General features: G+C 40.5%; 1 pseudogene; it reads left to right on the top strand.

Annotated features, from left to right (window-relative positions):
* Positions 1-5120: 5120 nt before the first annotated feature.
* Positions 5121-7165, top strand: LOC147443024 (pentatricopeptide repeat-containing protein At2g33680-like; annotated as a pseudogene).
* Positions 7166-21003: the final 13838 nt, after the last annotated feature.

Genomic DNA, 21003 nt, shown 5'->3' with positions numbered 1-21003 from the left:
TTTGTTTGTGCAATAGTTTATTGCTGATTTTATGTTTTTAGTATGGACATCCAAAACTATGAGCTGAATTCCATGTCGACCACCACATGAATTTTCACTACACCAACTTGTCAAGCAAAGGTTGCTAGGATCACGCAGGGTTTGATAATAGCTGACATTTGATAGCTCAACTGTAGAGGAGCATCGGGCAATGTCATAATTCTCAATCCATAGCAAAATTTGGCAAGGCCATTTCCCTATGAAATCTTGACAAGGTCAATCTTTTTCTGCTCGGACACATGTGTGTCACCAAGAGTAGTTGTTAGGTATGAGCACTCAGGTTACATTCTAGTCTCATCCATTTCTTGAACTTAGGTGAAGCAAGGCTTCTATTTATGCATCTGGCATTGCAACTCCCCACGTTTAGTCTATGCTATGAGCATACAAACTTGGGACGGACTTGACTATATGCTTGTAGGTTATTTCATTACGTGATAGACGAGCGTAAATGATACAAGGGACGTATCTGTACATACGACGGATCCCACTCGTGCAGCAGATATGGCTATGCGCCATTTTTAAGTGACTTTTCTTCCACGGAATATCGGGCCAAGGGGTTACAGCAACAACCAAGTTAGCCAAGTTTAAATTTTTCTTGTTTTTCACTGTTTACACCTTACTTGGCAATTACTGTCATTATGCAAAGCAAAGTGCTTTGGCAATTTTATAGGAAGCAAGGCTTTGGGTAACTGGCAAAATAGGGAATATTAGCTCACAGAATCCCTACCTGTCTGAACTGTGCCAGGCACTTATGGTTTTGGTTCTCATGTTTGAGGCCATCACTCTGCATGCAAGGCATGCTAGCCAGGTGGAATGACCTCCAGCACTTCATGGATTACGCTTCTGCTTTCGCACTCGCAAATCTGTCAAGGACAGAATCAGTGATGGATTGTTGGTTGTTATCAACACACAATAACACTAAAAGGAAACCTAAATCTAGGACTTATTTCATGGGCAAAGTGCCAATGCTAAGTCGTCCTCATACAATCACGACCCCTGCAAGGTAGGTGGATCAGACTGAGTTTTGTGTTTTTTTGTTCCATCTCTCGATGAGAAAGTCATACCGGGAAACTGGGGAATGCTTATACGATAAGCTACAATCCACGCATAAGATGCACACGAACACATGGATTGGGTATGCACTACATTAGGTTATGAAACTTTCCTCAACCTGCATGCTCTTTTTCTCTCTCTTTCTTTTCTCTCAAAGACTAATGAAAACTTTCTAGAGCTTTTGAACATGTTTGTTTGGGAGTCATCCTGAGCCAAGGTGCTCTAACTCTCAGCTATAAATAGGGCAAGGTGCCATCTACATTATCCATAATGGCTATGAGCCACACACAGGCTGGCTAAGAGCCATTGTCAGACCTTGGGTAAGACCCAACTATTGGCATTCCTTGGGTGATTGTTATTACGATCGAACAGATTTTCCCAGTGGAGTACATATCGAACACATCGACGTTAATGGACGAGTAAGAGTCTTGTCGTTTCGAAGGATTAGGGTGTCATTTTTGCACTATATGTTTCTAGTGCGACGCTCAAGTTGACTTTTTGATAATCTTCACCTCACAGCAGTTGATCTCTACAAGAAAGTATAGATGCAGCAATCAGTTGCGACAGCATGGCTGTCCATAAGAGCTCGACAGTTCACTTGTGTGGGTCTCCTGCTCTCTCTATAGAACTACGGAGTGTCTATGGACATACTGTTTTGGGGTAAGACCGGGCGGGTGATTGCTACATCACCCCATAGGCATTAAGGACCACAATTTGATTTTCATCGAGGATCACAGTTGATCTCTCCCAGTTATACTTTCAAGGAAAGAATTCCGCAATCAACCACGCGGTAGCGGACGAACACACTTTTCAAGTTGATTCCAATCATTCAGTGCACGATTGACTATGTTGGTTATTGTTATCTACTAGTTGAGCAGCTTCTACAAAGAGTCCTACCAAGGGGTTTGACTATGTAGATTCTAATCCAAGGGCTTGGATTACAAAGGCAATACCCAGAGTTCCCACTGCAATGCTGTTTGTTTTTTCAGGTAGGGGACATGCTCCTTTCCATTTGAATACAAGTAAGTGAACATTACGTTCAAATCTCCAGGTACGCATCTATTGATTTGGTGTTATTCCATTTTTAGTATGCTTTGCTTGGTTTTTCAAGACGTATAGTACGCTTGAATGTTACAGAGCCATGCCAAGGGCATGTCGGCACAAAGTATTTTGGGCCAAGTGTCCAACCTATCTTTCTGCCTTATGCTGTTACGAACCTACTTGTAGGGTTCAATTTGACACATGTTGTCACATGGGATACAACATGGTCTAGGAACTCAAGGAGTTCGGTTTAGCCAGTGTGGAGCAATGAATGAGGGTCCCTCTCACTCTTGTCGTAGAGTGTTTAGAGTTACCTACACACACAAGTACATCTTGTACTTGAAGGATGCTCTTTTTGACACATCCTTACATGAGACATATATTTCACATGTGGAGCACTTTCGTGGCCAGAAATTGTCGGATATTTAGAATGACTTGTCCAGGTATAAGTACTGCTAAACAACATTACAGATGGTTGTTTATACATACAACAAAGCTATAAGTTGTTAATGAAAAAATTTCATTGTCTGTACCTAGAAGTGATCAATGTCACCTTCTATTGTGATTCAGACGTTTAATCAGCAAGGCTTGCAAAAGATTGCAACTAAAAGTATTTAGTTTCTTTTCAGAACTATCTACATTCCTTTTTAATGTGTGCTAGGCGCATCACATTTGCCATAAGTATTGGCAAGGATCATTATGGATATACAGGTTCGGGTTTGTTTTTGCTAAATGCATGCACACTAGGTGTTATGGGCCCTAGTGTTTAGCAAAGGCTGATTTGGAATGGCATGCATATTCCTTAAGTTGTTGCTTATGAAGCATTTTGCACTCTATGTGCACTATCTCTATGAGATTACTTTTGGGTCTACGAATCACCAATAGAGGTCATGGCTCGGTTTGGGTGTTTGTGGATTTTTCAAGTTAACCACGACGGTTATTCCAGACATTGTTGATTCCTCAACAATGCTATACGCTATTGTGATTCCCCGTTTACCAGTTGTCTGGGAAGACTGTCTGTAAACCGTGGGGGAAACACATCTCAGTACTGTCAATATCCAAGGGGATTGGCAGATTACAAAGTGTAACCTTAAGCTAAAAGGATATGCAAAGTGCGTACATTAGCACCAAGCAATCCAATTAATAAGCATTTATTGCTCTTCTTGGAGTTTACTTACTATCAGTTAACGCATGTTACGACTAGGTAGTCTCTTCATGTATAAGTCAGGTTCTCAACCTTGAACACTCGTTAGGGTGGGGTTGTTTACTGATGATGAAAATTGGGAACAAGTCAAGGACTTAAACTTGGCTGATGAGTTATGTTAGCAAGTTACTTTCATGGAAAGTGACAAGAGGTACTCTTTTTGGTATATCTTTGTTGTCATAAACGCGTTTACCATGCTCATGAGCGTTCTAAATGGAGTCAACACACTATATTTGGATAGGAACCGATACCATCAGATTGTTACAAATGGACAACAATGTAGAAAATCAAGATGTTACTCTTGGTTTCATTGAACCTCCTACTGAACTGGGTTCCGCTCAAATGAACCGTTGGATCCATGAGGGATGTTACGGTAGAAAACATTAGTGTTCTTATGAAGATACCATCACTTGTGTTTTTGTAGACGAAAACGCTTCTCCAAGGGGGGGGTAATGTCAGGACAATGGTAGGACCAGTCACCCGACCATGGGCCAGGGCCAAGGGCCAAGATGGACATGCAGTCAAGGGGGTCCCTATATTTAGAAGGCCAAGGGCCTATATAAGGCATGGCTGGGTGGTGATGAGCATGTTCCAGTCCCCTTGTCTTACAAGATCGGAGTTGAGGTGTCCACTGGATCGCGAGCTAGTTATTGTCTTCGTTGCATCTTCCGGTGCCTACTTTCACAGAGCCTTGCATTCTCTTGTTAGTAGATTGCCTCGCAGGGCTTGTCTACACTCTTCCCTCCATCTTCTCCCCCTCCCCCCCGCGCCCCGCGACTGTGTGTTCCCTTGCTTTGATATCTTTCAACCCCCTTCCACACACTAGCATTTTTGCTCTCTCTCTCTCTCGGCAGATAGATATTTAAGGTCTCTTGGGATAGTTTCCTATGACGTTAAAACTCTCTCTCTCTCTCTCTCTCTCTCTCTCTCTCTCTCTCTCTCTCTCTCTTTCATGTTTGCACTGGCACGGGGCCCTTAGAGTTGGTTGGACCTTATTGCTGTGTAATCTCCTTCTTGTTTCCTCTCTCCTTGTGATAACCTTCGCCTCTCGTTATTTCTTTGATAAGACTTATAAACGAAAGAACCAAGAAACTAACAACAGAGCAAGAAGAAGTTTATCCTTCACTGCGCTGAAAACCCTTTTTTTTTGCATGAGGGATAGAACCAGTAAATTAATTTTCAAGCCTCTTAATAAAACTGCAAGGGGGTCCAGTCACCCGGCCTTTTTCTTTTCTTGCCACTTGGTGTCCCACTAAGATTTGATTCCCTCCTAGTAGCTCAGTGTTTTGACATGAGCATCTTAACTTGGAAAATAACAAGGCAAAGGCTCACTTTGGCACCGAAAATGAAAAGGAAGTCAAGTTATGGAAGGCTCTGAAAATGAATGGACCCATTGACAAACTGAAAACCAAAAAGACGACTTCAATGCTTCACATGAAAAGGTAGGTCCAATAAGTCAAGGAAATTAAAAAAAAGATCAAATGTACTTATCATTCTCGTCTTCGTTAATGCTTGTTTTCGTAAGCCAATAATTTCCACTGTTCACACTCGCGTCGTAGATACAAGAAACCTTGATTTAACTTAGTACTGGAGAAGCACTGAAGTGTTATATATTTAAAGGTTTTCAATCAATTTCTGTCTGCAGCAATAATAAATCTAGGGAGGGGTAATGGATTACTATCAATTGAGATATTTTGCTGATTGCAAACCCAGTCAGAGTACCAATATGAGTGGAATTGTTTATCTTTTCTAATGTGCTCAAGAATGAAACTCATAGTTTTCCATGAGTAGTAATAATGCTTCTCTGGAAAAGCTGCAGGTGGTCCCAGCACACGACTTGAAGAGGCTATGCATGTCTGGAACAGGGCTAGAAAAATACAGTTTTCCTCACCGAACAAAATAAGGGGAAACTCCTGGTTTTTAGGTCAAAATTTGAAGCTTTTGCTAGTAATTACACTAAACCTTGTGTAAATTTGCCGTTTTTCTTAAAGGCAAGCTCAAAATGTAACCGGGATTTTATAATTTCAGCCGGTTAAAATACACTAGACCCCGGTTTTTTTCTAACACTGGTCTGGGAAACTCAGCCATGCAATTTGTGCTGTACATTCCTCAATTGAACAAGGTGTTCTATCTCTATTAGTATCTTCTTGAGTCTGTTGCAAACATGCATTCAAACGAGAAATTTAGCAGCAGGGAGGATTATATACTTGCTGACCATAAGAGATGGATTAGGAATGAATACAGTTTTAGGATGCCATCTGGTACGCATGTTTTCTATATGTGGAAGCATGGTGGAGGCTGAACAAACCTTTTTTAGGCTGCCAAAGGATGATTCATGTACATGGAGCGCAATCATTCTAGCTGATACCACGTTTGGTTGTGCTGATTATGCACTCAAATTGTACAATGAATGCACAAAAGGGGAGTGGAACCAGCTGACTATGCTTTTAATGCTGCACTTCAGGCATGTTCCAGTATAGCTACCTTTAATCAGGGAAGCATTATACATTCTCACATCGTAGAGCGCAGTTTGGAGTTTGTATGCAATATGTGGGAGCTTGGAAGACGCACTTTGCGTATTCAATCACAAGAAGATTTAGAAATTTTCTCATGCAAGAAAATGGAGTCTTTTTTAGTGCTTTTCATACAATGCATAACATCATGAGCTTCTGCTCGAGAGGCACCGCATACCTAGCTAGGTACGATTGGGAGCAGGGGACCCCCGGCCCCCCACCGGGCCGGCGGTCCCCTGCCCCCAATCGTACCTAGCTAGGTATGTGGTGCCTCCCTCACAGAAGCTCATGATGTTGAGGTAAGTCACAATGTGGGAATTCTTGTAAGAATTTTTCCAAAACTTCTTGTGGATAATATGTCTAAGCCAGGTTCAGTGGCTTGGTGCTCAATTATTTCAGGGTATGCTTATCAAGGTGATGGCAATGAAGACCTTCATCTTTTCTCTAAAATGCACGAAGGTAGTGTGCAAAAAGGTTGCAAACAGCATGATCGATACGCGCTGTTGTTCTATTTAATCATTTAAAGTAGTGATTATCTAAATGAAGTAGTTGGAAATCCGGTCGTTTCAATGTATGCTAAGTGTGGGAGTCTCGCTGTTGCATGTAGGTTATTTGCTAACTTATCCAAACGCAATGCGGTGGCCTGGAGTGCAATTGTTGCAGGGCAAGTGCTCCATGGCTTTCACAAGACGATTTAGAAATTTTCTCATGTAGGAAAACGGAGTCTTTCTCAATGTTTTTCATACAATGCATAACATCATGAGCTTCTGCTCGAGAGGCACCGCATACCTAGCTAGGTACGATTGGGGGACGGGGGACCGCCGGCTCCCTCACAAAAGCTAATGATGTTGAGGTAAGTCACAATGTGGCCCAAAATTCTTGTGTTTGGACAGGAAGCTCTAAAATACTATTGCCAGATGCAGCTTGATGGAAAAGAGTCCGATAATGTCACCTTCCTTTCCGCCTTGATTTTCGCATTAGGTTGATACATGTACAGGTTATTGTCAGTGAGTGTATAGACATGTATAGTAAATGTGCGAGCCTTCGTGATACCCTCACAGTCTTTTTTAACCTTCCAACAAAGACACTGATTACTTGGAATGCAGTTATTGCTGGGTAATTAGGCCACAACAACGAATATCAGCGGGCTTTAGAGTTCTTCAAAGTCATGCAACAAGAAGGGCTAAAACCTAATGATGCGACTTTCGCCAGCCTTCTTTCTGCGTGCAATCGACTTGGATTGGTTCACGAAGGCCGTACTCTGTGTCTTCGAGCCTCAACCATGGCATTACACCTAAACTTGTTATGGGATTGACATTTTACTATTTATTGCAACTGACATGCGCATGCAACCGAAACCCCCCACCTTATCTCTCACTGCATCTCGAGTGGCAACCCACCTACAGTGTCGTCATGCATCGTAGTAGCCAGCCATCTTTAGCCTACTGGAAGCCACACACACACACACAATATACTTGTTCATCTCTCTCTCTCTCTCTCTCTCTCTCTCTCTCTCTCTCTCTCTCTCATTTGCAAGTGACGGCGCCCACATCTTGTTTTTTTTTTTTTTTTCATTCTTTACCATGCATCTAGTCCTCCCGATCAATACAAAGCGGCCGCTGGCAATCAACAAACATACCAACCACTCTTACTCTCTCTATTCAGTTGATGGCTGCCAGGCACTGGGTTGCGCACCACCCAGCCGTCATTCAAACTCTCTCTCTCTCTCTCTCTCTCTCTCTCTCTCTCTCCACCTCTTGTAGAGTATACTGACACAGGTCTTTATCTCTCTCTCTCTCTCTCTCTCTCTTACTTTCTCTCTCCAACTGCATACGGTTCTAAGGCTTGCATGCGCCCCACTGAGCACCATCAACTGAACACCACCCAATTGCCAATCATCTCGTGGTGTTTGGTGGCACGGTCAACACTTACCACCAACCTCGATCTGTGCAGTTCCATACCAACTCTCTTTCCCTCCATGTGCTCGCAACATGCAGTCAAACTCTCTCTCTCTCTCTCTCTCTCTCTCTCTCTCTCTCTCTCTCTCTCTCTCTCTCTCACCGTCGTCCTCTTACCCCCGCTCTCTCCAGCTCTCTCGTGCTGTGGCAAACCGCCAGTGCAAGAAGGGCTTGACGACCTCAGCAAGCCTCCCATTTTGCTCCATCCCGTAGAGAAACTCATCTTTCATACAAGCGAGCCCGTGCAACTCATGAGCGCTTCACTGATGAAGCGATATACAAGCTTGCAAATGTCACATCAGCAACAACATCCGCTTGCAGCACACAGTTAGAGGAAGAAGCATCGTTGTCATCAACATCGTTGTCATTGCCAGCCTCATCCATAGCGGCTGTCTCAGAGATGGAGCTCTACGTTGCTGAGAATTTGAGGGGAATGATGATGACAATATTAGCTCTCGGAGTTTTAGTTTTAGTTCTTTTACTTTGCTTTATTTTATTTTGTACCGAGACATTGTATAAGATCAATAGGGATTGTATGAGTGAGGTCCCATAAGGCTCTGAAAGATGGTTAATTTCAATATTTCATTTCTCTATCTCTCCCTCTCCCTCTCTCTCTCTCTCTCTCTCTCTCTCTCTCTCTCTCTCAAAACATTGGTGATGCATAATCAACTACTCTCTCTCTCACCTACACACCCACAAGCTTTGTACAAGATCAATATACTTGTGTTGGTTTACGATCAATGCAATTTGACCATTGAAAGGCTCTCTTGTCAATCATGTGTATCTGTTGCTAACAAAAGGTAGGAAAAATCTTTGGTAGATTGCCCCCATAAGGCAGGAAATCATGTTTCATTTGGTATCGCTTTGCAGATTACAATGAGACTTATATTTCCTTTCATGTCTCGACTCGAGGGACACTCGACTTGTTTATTCGGCTATCCATGGTACGAAAATTGAAGTTCAATAAGAGAACTACATGGAGTGCGTCCTTATCACGCCGTCTCCTTGCTTTCCAACTCACCCAGATTACGAACTTTTTTCACAAGCATGTAATATTTTATTTTCCAAGTAAGTCGCAAGCTGCCATGGAGGAAGAGGATAATTTCAATGTGCCACCCAAGATAGTATGGACAAGATCCAAAATGATGCAATAGAAAATATAAGATGCACCTCTAATAAAAATATAAAATAAAATTTTATAAGTCTGTTGTTGTTGTGATTTTGTTTTGGCTTTGCATACTCTCTAGTTGTGATATTCAAGATTTCCTATTGAAAGTGGTCACAAATTGAACACCATTTTCTAGTCCTTGGTATGTTCTCATTGTTTGTGCTAGTGAGTCTATGATATATCACAACATATATTCTGACCTTCAACCAACAATAATTTGAAATGAAATTATGATCGAATATGACCATGCTAAGGCTTTACTAAAACTTTTCAACCTCAACCCTTGCCACGTACTGTAGACCATCCTCTCGAGAAAGATCAATCCTTTCCTACTTTTATTTGTTAAGTTCGTATAATTTGTATAGAAAGAACCAACACTCATGAACTTAGAATGTACTATCTAGACTAACCTCTTACTCAATACTTCATTTATTAAGTATGCTAACTCTATTGTCTACAACTACGACAACCTCTGGTTGTGCCTTCTGCTCCCTTCAAAACACGTTAGTTCCAACCCTCTCCAAATTGTACGAGTATTCTATTTTTGTGTGACCCCCTAATCCAAATTGTCATTCTATCAATTATAGCTTTCTATGCAAGCACACACAGCTACATACATTTTCAGACGCATCATGCTCTCCAGGTATGTCCCTCCAGTACATCACACATTTTATTTTTTCTAATTTGCATTGTTTTGTCAACTGAATAGTCCAACTCCGTTACTATAAAAACTTACTACTTGCACTGTATGAAATTTTTATTGACATGATTATTTATTAGCTCTGCAACTCCTCATATGAGCTAGGGTGCTCTGGGATTTCGAGCCACAATTTGTAAGTGCTTTCCTACTGGAACATACAATAATTTGGTGTCAAATAGATGGAAAATGTTTTCTTTTATGCCTTGTCTAGTCCATTGGTCACAACCACACAGATTTGTCGATTTAGGCAGTGTGTAGATACTCATCTTGGTGCAGATCCGCCGATCTAGGCAGCACATTAATAAATTGCAGATTCATGATTTTTAAATTTATACCAAATGTAGATTCGCCGATTTAAGCAGCATAAGTGCAGATTCGCGGATACAGGCAGCACGTCTTATTAGTGTAGATTCGGTGATTTAGGAAACACCAATCACAAAATCATACTGCAGTGGCTGGCCACCACTGTAACTGGTATGATTTTGTTACCCGGGTATACAAAATGGGCAGTTATTTTGCATTGAAAATGGATTTGGAATTGGAATGGATATATGATGATTTTCTGTCGCGATAGTATTTATAGAATTGAACTTGAGATTGATGAGAATTGATTATTGAATGATGAGTGTGACCAATGATATCCTGATTCATCAGGGTATGACATATACTGCTTATTCTAGTGGTATGGAACACTACAATAGGTAATATGTGGATGATGGCAGGCATAAGAAATGTTGTCTAATTTTATGGATTTTTCTTTTACTCTTTGATACAGATTTCTAATCATTGTTTTTGACAAGTTTTGTTTGCAGATTTCTATCTTTGCAACTAAGGACAATTGCTTTCCAACGGAGAGGTATGTTATGGAATTGACATTTTACTATTTATTTCAGCTGACAGGTGGAAAAGGCTTGACCGAGCTAGGCTAGTGCAGAAGGATATTATATTTTATGTACATGTTATTATTCAAGTGCACTTTTATGAGCTTTAGCCATTTATGACCGGCCGGCCAGTTTGTAACCATTTTGACCATTTAAGAAATGTATAAATGAAATACGTGCAAGAGGGAAATGGTCACTCTTGCACGCGGGGAGATTGCACCCAGTGTCTATGTATTCTTCTCCCCTCTCTTCTCTTCTCTCTCGCCGTGCTCGCGTAGCACTCCACTCTAGGAGGTGCGCCTACACGTGCTATTTTGCTCTGTCTTGCTTGCAGTCTCTCTCTGTTCGCATACGTCGCGGTTTATATGCTATGGGAATTTCCAGGTATGCAGGTTTGTCAGTTTATGCTAGATATTGTGTTATCTTGGGTATTTTGTAGGGCAACCATGTTTCTGTCTGTAGCAAAACTAGACCATTATGTTTGCTTGATGGAATCTATGAGTCGTGCAGGATGCCTGACAGATGCAGTTCATTTGGTTTTGATATTTCCTTTTACGCCAAATTTTGTCACATGGACATCCTTGCTAATTAGTAATTCCAAGGCTTGTACAGGTGGTTTGCAGTTTGGGAAGCAAGCTGCAGAATCCCTGATAACAATAGATGGCAATTATGCATCAGGGTATGTCACAAGAAGATTTAGATTTTTTTTCATATAGGAAAACGAAGTTTTTTCCAATGTTTTCAATACAATGCATAACATCATGAGCTTCTGCTCGAGAGCCACCGCATACCTAGCTAGGTACGATTGGGGGCAGGGGACCGCCGGCCCCCCCAACGGGGCCGGTGGTCCCCTGCCCCCAATCGTACCTAGCTAGGTATGCGGTGCCTCCCTCACAGAATCGCATGATGTTGAGGTAAGTCACAATGTGGGAATTATTGTGAGAATTTGTCCAAACATTCTTGTGTGTAATAATGGCCAATTTTTTTGCTGATGATAACTTATTGGAGGATGCAAGCAACATGTAGATATTGAGGAAGCATGCCGAAGCTTGGAAAAGGCCTGTGCAAGCCTTCATCAAGGTGAGCGATGAGGTGTACGGCTTCACAGTGCATGACCAAGACTACATGGCTGCTTAAGAAAAGAAGACCATATGCCTTCCTTAGATTTGGTGCTTTGTGAATCATGTGACCCTAGTGGTGATCCATAGCAAATGCTTGCCTCTTCTATTTTAACTTGATTCAGACTTTGCAAATGTGCCTTATAAATTCACTGCCATTTTTCACAATGATGCAATATATACCATCATATTATGACATTGCCAACCAGCCTATGGCAAGTGTTGGGATGAAGGTTTTGTGTTGTATCGAATTAAACCACATACTCCACCGCTTGTGCATACCCTTGTCAATTCCTTTAAGTTCCAATCTTGCGACTATATTGAGGGTTTTAATGTGTTAGTTGCACCCTCAATCCGTGGACCAAGGATGAACACTCATCGTTTAGGGCATGGACTACCAGGGTATCAAATTCTATTAAGCCTGCATATTACAGGATACTTTTTGCCTAATTTACAATTTTCATCTTCTCAATGAATTGCAAGTTGTAAGAAAATTTGTAAAAAAGAAACATTGTGCTTGGGTTTGTTTTTATTAATGTTCCTTGTTTTTGGAGACACCTCTCTAATCATTATGCATCAAGAACCTTGAGTTTGTGGAATGAATACATTCCTTGCAAGGTGTTTGCATGCATTTGTACAAACATTTTGCATTTGTAATGTGCGATGGAACATCTGTGCATGCAATACACTAAGACAATTCTTTTCAAAGATTAAAGTATGAATATTTTCAAAGGGAGACAGTGTGTCTAAACACATATACGTACACACACACCTTAGCATTGGCAAAGGGTTACATTTGTGTACACAAACTCTTTGGTTATGTTTTGGAAGCCATAACTTTCAAACTCAAGCCCCTAAGGGTATTTTCATGCACAATCAAAGCGCCATTGTCATGCTTGGCTGTTCATCTTGCTTCAATTGTAACAAAATGTGCTGTTATCGTATCCTATATAAGCTATGTCAATTGGTATAAGAGTTAATTCTAGATTAGCACTTCCTAATTTAATTAGATACTAGGAATCTCTTTCTATGCTAGATTGCATTTGCGTCTTCTTTTAGCCATTGCAATTGTAATTTCAAATTTCCCACGCATTGCATTAAGAATTACACATGTTACCACTCAATTTCTCTTTTTAGTGGTTTAGTGATGGGATGTGTACTTAATAAGTGCCACTACCCACACTAGAATAATTCAAAAGAAGGATTATGCATTAGGAACTTGCATGCATCTTTGAGATTGATTAGTGTTATATTAAATTGTTAATTACGTTAAAAAAATCCTCTTTTCTGCGTAGAAATTGCACTTGATGTGCCCTTGATACAGAGTTTTCATAAAATGTAGTAGTAGTGTCACAATGCCACCTTTGCAAATTGCTATGGTAGCTTTGATTGGTGAGGGTTGGGTAATTTTTTGTGATTAGTTAACATACAAGAGAGCTGTCAGATATCACAATTTACCAACAATGAAAACAATCGTAGTGTCAATGCCAAGGCATATTGCTTGTAACTCCATCCACAAGGATAGGTTCTAGCTTTCCCAAGGACTTGGAGCCACCAAATCATAAGCATGAAGTAGTCATGTTTTTGGCCAAATGTTCTGACATGCATATCTTACAATGTCTCCCCAAGGTTTTTAGATCCATACACATTAGCCTCTCTTTGGGGCCTATCAAGTGGTAGATGAGTCTAACGATGTCATAAAATATAATATTTAACTTTACCAAACGGTTTTCTCATATTAAACTGATTACTTAATATGGAAAGATAAAAGGAGAACAAGAGTTAAGATATATATATGTGCTTCTAAACTTATCTGAACAGGGGACTAAAAGGAGAAATGGTTGCATCTCAACAAGGGTCCAAAAGGAGACGGTCTACCAAAGAGCAATGTGCAATAAGTGCTTCTAGATTTATCTCAGCAAGGGACCAAGAAAAGAGATGGTTACATCTCAAAAGGGGTCCAAATGGAGGTAGTCTATCAAAGAGAAATGTGCATCTAATGGAGCTTAAAAGACCTTAGGGTTAGCTTCATTAAAGACCTCCAAAAGTTAGTGTTAAAAAGTCATTTGATCTTACACAAGTTACGACTAAACTTGAGGTGGGAATTCTACCTAAGCATGAGGTGCTAAGATGCTTAAAGTAGTTGTGGGAACCTTGCCCAAAGCTTGAGATGATTTTCATGCTTAAATAATTAAGGTTTATGAAATGTTAAATTTAAAGATAAATTCTAAAGAGGCATGTACGTTTCGAGGCTTGATTGACTAAGGCTTGAAGTATTCAATTCAAAACAAATGACTTAAGAAGCACAAAAGACACGTGCTTGCTTGATTGACTAAATCCTTGAAGTATTCAATTCAAGGAAATGACTTAATAAGCATAAAAGACACATGCTCAAATGATCCTCCATATGTGGACTCATGATGTGCTTGGATGATATTGGATAGGTTTTAAAGAGGTCCAATTAGAATTTAGATACAAAAAAATAAATAAGTAAGCTCTTTGTTTCAAAGAGGAAAAAGAGGACACATGTCCAAATGAAGTAATAAAATAATACGAGAGAGAGAGAGAGGTGTAGACCAAGCATGAGAGGGGGTATACTCTCCCCCACACACACACACACATTCTCTCATTGTGTAGCATGCAAAGTACAAGAGCTCCATCTCCTTCTCCAAGCTTGTTGAGAAGTGGAGAGCCTAAACCAACACTCTTGGCTATGAAATGCAAATCGAACCAAGAGTCATGCTTCAATGCTTAAGCTTGCCATGTTCTTCATCTTCATTATTATGCTATTATGCTATGCTAAAAAAAAAGAGTGACTATAAGTGAGGAACTATTTCTTTCTCCTGTGGAATGTTTCTTCGTCCTCTTCCCTACCCTCATTCCCCGCTAGCTCTCTCTACCTTCAAAGGTGTTTGAGGCCTTGGAACTGAGGCTTTGGATATAAGTTAATGCTTTTTGCAAAGTTAATGTTAAGCTCGTGATGCATGAAGTTTTCCATCTTCATAGCATCATCAAGGTCACAAGGAACACAAAGATTGTATTGTAACAAAGTCTCTCTTGATGGGAGAATCTATAATACAAACGCCTTTTGGAGGGGGACCCGGCTCCAAGTAAATACAGCTTTCAACCATTTTTATGTTCTCTAATACTCTCTCTCTTTCAAAAGTATTGTTCATGCCAAGTTAATTAAGTACTATGTTTATGTTGCTACCATCAATTAAGTTCACCTTCTATGTTCTCAAAGACATCTCACAAAAAAATGCTCACCTTAATTGTCTTAATTCCTCTATTCTCAAAGTTTATAGGCCATTTCCATTACGTTGGTATCAGAGCATTTGATTGCTCTTTTCTTGCTTAAGAAGAGAGGTCCTTAAGTAGCGGCCTATTAATGGTTGATTTTGTTAATTATATTAGGGTAAGTGGGATTTGGATCTATTATCGGTTTTGTTGAGCTCACTATGTGGGATATGGTGCACACTACGGGAGATTTGGTCATAATAATGGGGTCTTTTTAGACTTGCCTTTGTCTTTATCATTATTGAGCCATAAGAAGTTCGAAAGGATCTATCTCTCGATAATTTGGCTATGTTAGACCCACCCCACTACTCTCTTTAATTAACCAATTTGAGCCGTGGGTGTAGATACTTAAGTGCTTATTTTCAAAGGTTAAGAGGAGTAGCAACTAAGGTTTTGAATTGGCAAAGAATACACTAAGTAAACACACAAGTATAATTAGCATGACTGACAACAACCAAGAGAGTAGAATGAACATTGATAACTTTGATTTTGCACATGAAGGTGCTAATGATGATGCCCCCATGTTTATCAATTATCTTGCTACTAAGTTGCATTAACCTATGGGCAACCCTACTTTGCAAGCCAAAGTTACCCAAAAACTTTGTGCTTATGGGATTTCCCTTTCTCTCCAAGAGGAGAGAGAGTTTAGGAGGCCTCTTGATGAGACTCCCAAAAGAAGACTCTCTCCCATAAGAGAGGAGGAATCCAAAGAACCAAAACGAAGTGAATCCCTAAGTTCCTCTAAAGATGTGGCTCCATGAAGACGGTGTTCTAGACTATCACCAGCTCCTCTCACGAGGAAATGATCAACCCATAGTCCTTCTCCTTGTCACTACGAAAGGGAAGCGAGGAAACAAAGGAAGAAAAAGGAAAGAAAGAGGTTACTCTCTTCTCCTTCTTTTTCACCTTCCTCCTCTTCTGATGAAGCAATAGTTATTCTCCTAGAGAATACAAGAGGAGAGGACATTGAAAAACTTACCTTGCATGGCGAAGGTCCCAAAAGCTCAAGAAATTCAAGGAGGGAGGAAAGAGTATCTCTTTTCTCACCTATGATGGCACCTTTGGTGCCACCAACCAAGTATTGGCCTTCATCCAACAATATGATGCGGCCTTTGGAGATGAGGGCTTAACGGAGTCCTCCAAGCTACACCATGTAGCTATGCATTTCCAAAAATCTACTCGTCAATGGTGGGCTAGCCTTCGTGGCAAAGGCGAGGGCCCAAGACTTGGAAAACTCAACAAGTCTCCATCATGAAGCAATTCCTTGCGAGTGATGCAAAGGACAAAGAGCTCATCAAATGGCAAAGTTTAAAGCTTCTCTCACATGAGTCTATTCACAAATATGTGCACAAGCCTTGGGATTTACATCTCAAGGCTACTATCTTTCAAAAGATAGACTTCACCGAGAAAAATCAACTATTTTGTGCGGGATTACGGAGTATGTCAACTCTCAATGTCCTGGTTCTATCACCGAACTAATCCACCACACCATGGTTGCTTTCCGCATCAATTTCCAAAAAGGGGCTATACGGAATGTCAAACCCTTGGAGAACAAAGACAAAAAAAATGCAAAGGGAAAAACCAATGCCCAAAATTCTTCCTAAGGCACTTTCTACAACAACAATAGGTCCAAGGAGAAGGGAGTTTACAAAGGTAAAAGCAAACTCTCTCATGAATGTTGAGCACTAAGTTGGGCATTCAAGCTTTTGAGATGGGAGATATTTTGATTGTCGATGCATCTTTCAAGGGATAGCAAGCCTCCATTACTCCCTTGATTGGGAAGTTGAGGCTTCATGTCCAAAGCTACGTCGACAAAGCAGAAGACTTCTTTTTATCTCTCCAACATGAGGATGCTATCCTAGGGGAACCATGGTTCAACTGCATGGCTGTCAACATGAAGTTCCCTGAAAGGAGAATCTAATTCACCTACAGGGAAAAGAGCATGTACATAAATGCTAATGACTTGGGGACCACCATATCCCTGGTGAATACACGTACTTTTGATAAGTCAATGAAAAGCTATATTTTTGCCTATATGATTTTTGTTAGAGAACCTGTAAATGATTCTAATGTTTTCACAAGTAGCAATAAAGGGAATCAAAGGGGGATTAAAGTTTTCTAATTTCCTAAATAGATTCCAAGATGTTTCGTTAACGACATCCCTAGTGAGCTACCTCCAAAACAAGGGGATGATGACCATGCAATAGAGCTTCTACTAGGAAGCTCACCGCCTAATAAACCTCCTCATTGAGTTTGACAAGCTCAACAAGAGGAGATCATGAGGCAAGTGCATGAATAGGTGGAAAAGGGATGGTGAGGCCTAGCTCCTCTTCATTATGTTCACCAATAATTTTAGTGCAAAAGAAAGATGGCACATATCACATGTGTGTCGACTATAGAGCACTAAATAGGATCACTATTAAAAAAAAATTATTTCTTGTGCCGTGGGTAGAACATCTATTTGACAAGTTACAATTTTTCGCGTGACAAATGTTTTAGCCACATTCAAACTCACGATGGACAAAAATATTTATGCCACTCAAATTACCTTGAGGAGTACAAGTGACACCTCCAGGTAATCTTTCAAGTTGTGAGAGAAAATAAGATTTTCATTAATCAAAAGAAAAGTGAATTTTTCCTACAAGAGATTCAATATTTAGGTCACATTATCTTTCAAGATGGTATATGTGTGAATCCATCAAAGTTGGAGGTAATAAAAGCATGGCCTAATCTTGTTGAGTTCCAAGCCCGTTTGTCTATCCCGTGGGGACACAATTTCTCCACAAGAGATATGCACCACTAGAGTTTTCATGGTTTTTGCATGGCTGCCTAAATCTATATATGTAAAGGCTTTAATCAATTAGAATAACATGTGGTTTTTGTTGTTGAGTATCATCTCTCTCTCTATCTCTTCTCGTTCTGCTGCATCTCCTCCACGCCATGGCTCCCCACTGCCTATATCCTCCATAGCTTCTCTCTCAACATATGGTATCAGAGCGTGTATGATTTGCTATGACCACCTCTCAAGACGTTGTGGGCAGGGGCATCGACACAAGAAAAAAAGCAGCAACTTTACATGCATCTCAAAAAGCCCACGCTGTGGCGTTTGTGCCTAGGCGGGCAGAGGCCATAGATGTAGTCGGCGCATCTCAAAACGCTATCCATTCAGCATGGAAAATCCGTAGGCAAGGCAATCACGACAACATATTGAAACGCTGCAAGGCAGTAGCATCTCAAGACGTTGGCTTCAACAACATATCAAAACGCACGCTGCTTGTATGGTAAGCAGTTGGTGAATTGCAGTCTTGACAAGCATCTCAAAACGCCATAGCCTTGATCCTCTTGTGCTTCTCAACAAGATTCAAACTGAGCCATCTTGTAATCGGTGACCTGCCTAATAGTCTGTTTCAAAATACACCAGGAGGCAAGAATGAGAAAACCTCTGTAGATTGAGAAAGTGCTTTGGATAAGTATTGGCATCCTAGTCTTGTACTACACAAGCTGTGTGAAGGGCCAACTTTCTTCGGAAGAACATGTCCCAACTTGATGTCTATTGTGAGCTCCATATATCAACCCTTGGCAACCAAAGACAATGTGGTCTCTCTTGCCACTCTCCGATTGAGCATGCATGACTGTTTCCTTTAGGAATGTGACGTGTCCATTTTTCTTTGAGTCAACTTCGGATAACAATGCAAAAAGGGACTATGTGGATAACACCATACCCCAACAAGCATTCAATGCCATTGATGAAATTAAAAATTTGTTGAAGCATCTTGCCCATGAGTTGTTTCTTGTGCTAATATACTGGCTTTGGAAAGCCTTGGTCTTGTCGGCGACAAGGTAATAGGCAAAGATATTCAAGGTCATGGCTCGCGGTTGCAATTGAGGCATTGCATGGACATGTTCAAAATGCCAAGAAAGATTTACAACACGCTCAAAACACATAGACAACCACTCAAGCACAAAAGTCAAAGGTTTGATAGAAGGAGCTGGTCCATCAACAATTTTCCAAAAAATTGTTTTTCATGTTCAATGTCATAGATGTGTTATGCTATTAACACTATATTTTTTGATTCAAAGTCTTATTTTAGCCTATAAATTGTCAGTAAATGCCATGTCCAAAGCAAAAAAGGTTGTACGGGTTATAGACACTGCCACACATGAGTGGTAAGGCCTCCCAAATTATCAGTTTTTGTTCTCAAGTCCTATTTTGTTACCGCTTCTCATGAGGTTACTGGGTACACCTTAAACCCAACGTTTGGTAGCGGTGAACCAAAAACTTCATTTTGGTAGCTAAATATTTGGCCTACACCCTATCTGTTCAAGGGGGGTTTACTGACATAGCACCAGGTTATGGATACACCAGAATTCCTTGGTTGTGAGAGAACCTGAAACTCACGGTTGACAAGTATACCAAAAACTAGAGGTATCATGAGAGTGGTTTGTTTAGTTCGGGCTTGAGAGGGGCATTGTTGAGTTCCAAGTCCGTTTGTCTATCCCGTGGGAACACAATTTCTCCACAAGAGATATGCACCACTGGAGTTTGCATGGCTGCTTCAAACTATATATGTAAAGGCTTTAATCAATTAGAATAACGTGTGATTTTTGCTAATGATTATCGTCTCTCTCTCTCTCTCTCTCTCTCTCTCTCTCTCTCTCTCTCTCTCTCTCTTCTCGTTCTACTGCATCTCCTCCACACCATGGCTCCCCACCGCCTGCATCCTCTATAGCTTCTCTCTCAACAAATCTAAGGAATCTACATGAGCTAAGAAGCTTTATTCGTATGTGTTCATATTATAGACACTTCATAGAAAAATTCTCTCAAATAGCAGGACCATTGCGTGACTTAACAAGGAAGAATGTTAAGTACTCATGAGCTGCTAAAGGACAAAATGCTTTTGACAAGCTCAAAAGACAAGCTTATCTCTTAACCAGTCATCATGCTTCTGGATCTCTCAAAGCCATTTGAGGTCCAATGTGATGCTTGTGGTGATCACCTTAGAGCAGTTTTTCTTCAAGAAGGGCATTATATAGCATATGAGAGCCAAAGGCTAAATGTCAATGAACGGGTCTTGGGCATATATGAAAAAGAGCTTTTAGCTGTTCTACATACCCTAGACACATGGAAGCACTATCTCTTGCGGGCTCCATTCATCCTACGAATGGATCACAAAGCCTCAAGAAATTCTTTTCACAAACCAAGCTCTCTAACAAACAAATGAGGTGGGAAAATTTTCTTTCGCAATTTAAGTTTCATATTGCTCACATTACTGGCAAGCACAACCAAGTGTCGATGCACTTTCATGACGGCCAAGGGTAAACGTGGTAGAAACTCACAATGATCTATCTTTTATGATAGATGAGTGTGCTACTATCCGAGACTGTAAGTAGGTAATTACAACCTTTGTATTAGGGAAGGAAAAAAAACCACTAACCTTGAAGGATGGTTATCTTCCTATGTGTTACTCACCCATACAATAAGAAAGTGATGTATGAATCCCATACTTCTCCTTATGCGGCGGGGCAAAGAGGGATTCCATAATCTACTCTTTGAGGAGTAGAAATGTATTTCTGTTGATCCACCATGAAAGTAAACAAACAAGAGTGTTTCAAAATGCGTGGTATACCAAAAATTAAAACTTAATTGAGGGAAGCAACTTGGATTGTTTCAATCAACAGGCTTAGCAAGAAAACACACTCTATCCTTGTCAAAAAGACTATTAACGCACATCAAACGGCAACCCTCGTTAGATCTCAAATTTTCAAGTATCATGGCTTGCCAATATCCATAGTGTCGGACAAAGATCCTAGAATGATCAGTAACTTCTAGAAGGGTCTCTTTGAGAATCTAGAAGTAGATTAAATTTCTCTTTTAGCCTATTATCCACAAACGGATGACCAAAGTGAAATAACTAATCTAACAATTCTTGAATCTACTAAAAGCCTATGTCATGGAAGTAGATTAACATTCTCAATGAGAGAAGTACCTACCTCTTATAGAGTATGCATACAATGACATTCTACATACTTC

The sequence above is a fragment of the Adiantum capillus-veneris genome, chromosome 14 (assembly GCF_014529385.1).
Source record: "Adiantum capillus-veneris isolate H3 chromosome 14, ASM1452938v2, whole genome shotgun sequence".
In the NCBI taxonomy this organism is placed as follows: domain Eukaryota; kingdom Viridiplantae; phylum Streptophyta; class Polypodiopsida; order Polypodiales; family Pteridaceae; genus Adiantum; species Adiantum capillus-veneris.
Note: the sequence above shows the minus strand (reverse complement) of the source record. Positions and strands in the feature narration are given on the sequence as shown.